Raw genomic sequence first — 6,358 nt, forward strand, 5'->3', positions numbered from 1 at the left:
ACACAATATGTCACCACATGGCTCTGTGGTTAAGAGAACTTGTACTTTCAGAGGACCTGGATTTGGTTCCCAGCATCATATGGCAGCTCATAACCTTTTGGAACTCTAGTTCCAGGGGGATCTGATGCCCTTTCTAGCATCTGCAGGCACCAAGCACACATTTGGTACACATAAATACATGCAGGCAAATACTTACACACATAAAAATAAAGAAGAAATATCTAAAGGGTATCTCTCCAGTTTGAAGAGCAGGCAATACAAATTAATTTGGAGGAAACAAAATGAACTATGGCACACTCATTTGGTGAGGTAAGAGGTGGTGGCTGTGGCTTGCTCTGCTTTGCTGATCTTCCAGATTTCACCCTTGTGGAGTCCAGCTCCGACCTTTTGAAGGGTTCTTGGGGTTGGGGAGGAGAGAGGAATGAGGAAGTATTAGGTAGAAAGATAGAAGGAAATGATAAGAAAGACAGAGACACAGGATAGCTTCGGGAGGACCCTGGGTCAATACCCAGCTGCCTCAAGGTTTATTCCAAAGAGCTTTTTATATAATGCGAAGGGGCAAGGCAAAAGATTCCCCCTTTCAAGATCAAAGCGTAACATACAGCCAAGAGTATACCCTTTCAAAACACCTGGTAACCACGCCTATGGCCAAATCATCCCATTATGCAGCCCTGCTGGGTAAAGCAAGCTCAGATTCTCTGATCTTGAGTAAGGTCTTACTAGGGATCCTCTGTGGGCCTCCACACACCCTGATATTTGGCTCCAGATTTTTATTGTAAGACCAATTAGGATTCATACAACATCTGGCGTCCAACATGTGGGGCACAAATTCACAAAAAAGCCACTTGCTTGTGGCTTTACAGTAACCAGCTCATGCCAGAGCTGCACACAGCCAGAGTCTGCACCCCACCCGAGCACGAGTCCCCACCCTGCCAGCTGAGTTTCTGTTGCAGCCTCTCTGCAGCAAACTGCATAGGATGTGGGCTCCAAAAGCCACAGGAGTCAGCTGCTTTCACATGTTCCCCCCATGCAGACAGCTGGCTCTTTTGCTTCTCTCCTCTCATGGTAGGTTGTGACTGTCTCTGGACCCCTCCTCAGGCTGCTGTCACACCATCATCTGAATCGTCATTGTCAGCAGATTTGGTGAGTCAATTGGGATTTCTTAATGGTGGGGATTAAGTTTTAAAAAAGTCAGAGAGACAGTTTTTCCCCACATTAAAAACTGGAAAACACATTTACATTGGAAGGAGTTTGGTCTCTGTTTCATAATACACTAGATGGTTTGAAAATAGAACAATTAAATGAGAGGATAATTTATGTAGATGGGATTTACATGATGTCAATTATAAACATCATTGGTTTGATCATTCTTGTTTTATCCCTAAAAAAGTTTGCTGATATGAGTGCCAATATACAAGTCTTAAAAAACTTATTAAACAGATCATAGAGATATTCAGGCCCAGACAGAGGAATTTAAAGGAGAACCAATTTCAACATTGCATTATAAGGTTACAGAGAAACAGCCTAAGGCTTTCAACAGCCAACCTTAATTTATCCAGTAACCTTACAGGAACTACCAAATGATAGATATCCCAAGACTGTGTAAGAGCTGAATGGACTCCTGTGCAAATGTTAGACTTGAGGAGATTCAAGGAAGCAATAGTCTCATATGGCATGCACTCACCTTTTGTGAAGCAGATGTTAAACTCATGATCAACTTGTAATAGAATTATCCCTTAAGACTGGAGAGATTTGGCTACAGCAGTCTTGAAGGCTGGTCCCAATTACAATGGAGGACCTGGTGGAAAGATGAGGCTAAGACCATTGAACAATGGAGTAGGGCTAGGCGTATTGAAATTTCCAAAGATCAACTTCTTGGAGAGGGTAATTATGTTGATGTACAAAGACAATCTTTATATGATGACACACTCTGGCTTTATGCGCACAGCAGCCTTGAGTGCTTGGGACAGAATTAAAGAAGTAGGAAAGAAAGTTGAGTCATTTAGTAAAGTCATGCAGGGCCCAAAAGAAACCTTCACTGATTTCTTACAAAAATTTACTTCAGCATTAAATAGAATGATACCAAATTCAGAAGCTAGAAAAATAATAATTGAAATTCTTGCTTTTGAAAATGCTAATGCATAATGCAAAAGGATAATGAGGCCATTAAAGGCAAGATCAGCACCCTGGGAGGAATGGATCTGAGATACAATCAATATTGAATCTCATGATAATGATGATGCTTGAATAGGAGAAGTGATATCTAGAGGTTTGAAGAAAAATCATAATGTGAAATGTTTCAATTGTGGTAAACAAGGTCACCTAAAAAGGGACAGTAAACAGTGTGTTCCAAGAAACAATGTTTTTTCAAGGAATACTCCCAATAGAATGCCCTTCCCTTCTGGATTATGCAGAAGGTATGGCAAAGGCAGACATTGGACTAAGGAATGTAGGTCAACAGGGACAAACAAGGTAATCCTTTGCCTTTGCCATCAGAAAATGCCCTGAGTGGCCTCCTGCAGGCCCCCATGGCAAATTCAGTTTAGTCCTTTCCTATCATCATAGAAGAAACTCCTTCCCAGAGCAACTAAAGAACCTAATGCCTATTGTAAAACAAAACAAAACAAAACAAAACAAAACAAAACAAAACAAAAAACTATATTACTGGAGGATAGAACAGCTATAGAAGAGAGAACACAAAATTCTGGAGAAGTCATAAAGCAAATTTTTTGGCAAACTTCTATAAATGAACAAAGACCAAAATTAAAATTAAAATTAATTTTAATTAAAATTAAAAGTACGAATAAATGACCTTCTCATTGAAGGTCTTGTAGACACAGGTGCATATGTAACAATAATTGCACCAGAATCTTGGCATACAAATTGGCCTCTTCAGGAGGTAAATGTTCAGTTGTTAGGGATTGGAACAGTATCTCAAGTGAAATAGAGTGCAAGATGTGTCGAATGTATAGGGCCAGAAGGACAGAGATGAAAATTAAAGCCATATGTGGCTAATATAGCTATGAATTTATGGGGTGATCAAATGGAATACCCAGATTAATATTCCTCCAACCTCAGAAACAAACCATAAACTATCTTATGTTTCTGAGAAAAATATTAGAAGGTATTATAAAGAACAGTCATTGACCATCTGGATTGTACAAGAACAGGGCACAACAACTGCTGATCTTTCAAAGACATCAACAGCTCTACCTTTAAAATGGTTAGCAGACAAGCCTGTATGGGTCCAGCAATGGCCTTTAACAACAGAGAAACTACAGGCATTAGAAGAGCTGGTACAAGAGCAGTTAAATGATCATCATATTGAAGAATCACCAGCCCTTGGAATTCTCTTGTATTTGTTATTAAAAAGAAATCTGGTGATTGGAGAATGGTAACAGATCTAAGAGCAATTAACAAGGTAATTCAGCCTCTCTACAATCTAGAATTTCTTTGCCTACTCTGTTATCTACAGGATGGCCTCTTGTAGTTATCAATTTAAAAGATTGTTTATTCTTAATACACTTACAAGAAAAAGGCAGAAAAATTTGTCTTCATGGTGCTTACTTACAATAATTCTCAGCCTGTTAAGAGATATCAATGGAAGGTTCTCCCACAGGGAATGTTAAATAGCCCAACCCTGTGTCAATATTTTGTATGACAACCATTGGAAGTAATACATAAACAATTTCCTAAATCTATACTTTACCATTACATGGATGACATTTTACTAGCTGATTCAAATGTAGAAGTAAAGAAAATTTTGCCTTGTTGAAGATTACAAATTGCTCCTGAAAAGACACAAAGAGGAGATTCTATTAATTATATAGGATATAAAATAAGTCTTCAAAAAATTAAACCCCAAAAGGTTCAAATTAGGAGTGATCGATTGCAGAGATTGACTTTCTAAAGATTGCTAGGAGACAGTTCCTATCTACAGTCAACTATTGTGATAAAAAAATGATGAACTGAGTAATTTGCTCAAAACCTTAAATAGTGACAAGGACTTAAATAGTCCAAGAGAATTATCAGCTGAAGCTGAGAGAGTTGGCTTTGGTGGAAAAGAAAATACAGGATGCACATATGTATCGTTTGGATCCAAAGCTTGATAGCATTTTGGTTATTTCACCCTCTAAGCATTCTCCTACAGGAATTTTAATGCAGAGGAAAGAAATTATCTTAGAATGGATTTTTTTACTACATAAACAGAATAAAGAATATAAAACTTATGTGAAAATGATCTCTGAGTTGATTCTAAAAGGAAAATTGAGACTTTGTCAATTAGCAGGAATAGACCCAGCAGAAACTGTAGTACCTTTTACTAATGATGAAATTGACAAATTATTGTCAGAAAATGAACCTTGCCAAAGATCTTGCAGTAATTTTTTGGGAGATATTAACAATAAATATCCCCAAAGCAAGAGAATTCAATTTATAAAGAGAACTAATTGGATCCTGCCTTTTATTGTATGGGGAACACCAACATCTGGAGCCTGTACTTTTTTTTGTTTTGTTTTTCAAGACAGGGTTTCTCTGTGTAACTTCAGTGCCTCTCCTGGATCCCACTCTGTAGATCAGACTGGCCTTGAACTCAGAGAGATTTGCCTAGCTGTGCCTCCTGAGGGCTGGGATTAAAGGAGTGTTCCACCACTGCCCGGCAAGAGCCTGTACATTTTATACTGATGCAACCAAATCAGGAAAGGCAGGTTACAAATCAGAAAATTTAAGTGAAGTGGCTCAAAGTCCTTATAGCTCTGTCTAAAAGTCAGAATTATATGCCATTCTGATGATATTAACGGATTTTACAGAACCTCTTAACATAGTTACTGTCTCTCTGTATGCAGAAAGAGTTGTTTTACACATTGAAACTTCTGAATTTATTCCTGATTAGCTTCATTATTTATTCAGTTACAAGAAAGAGTCAGGAGTAGGAATTATCCCTTATATATAACATACATCCAATCCCATATGGGTCAGTCAGGCCCTCTAGCACAAGGTAATGTGAAAATTGATCAGCTATTAATAGGAAATGTGCTGGAGGCCTCAGAATTTCATGAAAAACAACATGTTTGAAAAAGGATTTTTCTATAACCTGGCAAGAAGCCAAGGAAATTATAAGGTAATGTCCTACTTATTCTTTATACAAATGCCACTACAAGTAGGAAGTAACCCAAAGGGTACTCAAAGGAGTGAAATTGTGTTTCATTTTGTAGAATTTGGAAAATAAAGTATGTACACCATACCATTGCTATCTCTTCAGGATTTCAATGGGCAACTGCTCTGAGTTCGGAAAAGCTGATTCTGTAATCACACATTTCCTAGAAGTTATGGCCATCATGGGTATATCTGTACAAATTAAGACTGACAATGCTCTGGCATATATCTCTGGTAAAATGAAACAGTTTTTTGCTTACTAGAATATAAAGCTTATTACAGGTATACCACATAGTCCTACATGCCAAGCAGTCACAGAAAGATCAAATTGAACTCTAAAGTATATGCTAAATAAACAGAAAGGGTAACAAAACCCCCCAGAAATAGACTGCATAGTGCTCTATTAACTTTGAATTTTCTCAGTGCTAATGAGAAAGGAACAATAGCTGCAGAGAGACATTGGATAACAGAAAAAACTACAGAATTAAATCAGCCTGTATACTTTAAAGATGTGCTGACCTCAGAATGGAAATCAGGATATGTGTTACATTGGGAACGAGGTTTTGCTTTTGTTTCCACAGGAGAAGAGAAGCTGTGGATACCATCAAAATTGATAAAGGTTCAATTTGAACAAAAGAGACCTCTTAATTAGAAGAGGTGATACTTCATCAATCAGTGTGACTATTCGATGTAAACTAACTTATACGACTAACAAATACTTTCATTCAATCAGATATAATTTGCCAAAAGAGAACCTCCCCAAAGTTAGGAAGGGTTTTGTTTTTGTCTTTCAGAAGAATGAAGACTAAGGAATCTGAAGAACACTGGACAAATGAGACATCTGTAGAAAAAGGACGAATCATCCAGAAAAAATGTCCCAAGAAAAAGAGTAAATTGGCCTATTGGTATATCACATATCTAACAGGATAAAAGTTCATAAATCTTCCTAAATGTTTGTTTCTGCACTTCCCTACAGACACATAACACAAATGTTCTTTATGTAGTCCAAGTTCAATTAAAAATTAAAGTTGGCTTTGGAGTTGAAGAATGGCTCTCTCCTTCTCTAACCCCAAGCGTGCAAAATCTAGGTATCATATCAGAAGAGCCACTTGATATGGGACAGAAGAAAAACCAAAATTAAGGGACTAGTCTATTGATACTAATCTCATGATCCTTTGGTTTTATTTTTGACTCTTCAAAACTT

The sequence above is a fragment of the Peromyscus eremicus genome, chromosome 20 (genome assembly GCF_949786415.1).
Source record: "Peromyscus eremicus chromosome 20, PerEre_H2_v1, whole genome shotgun sequence".
Lineage (NCBI taxonomy): Eukaryota > Metazoa > Chordata > Mammalia > Rodentia > Cricetidae > Peromyscus > Peromyscus eremicus.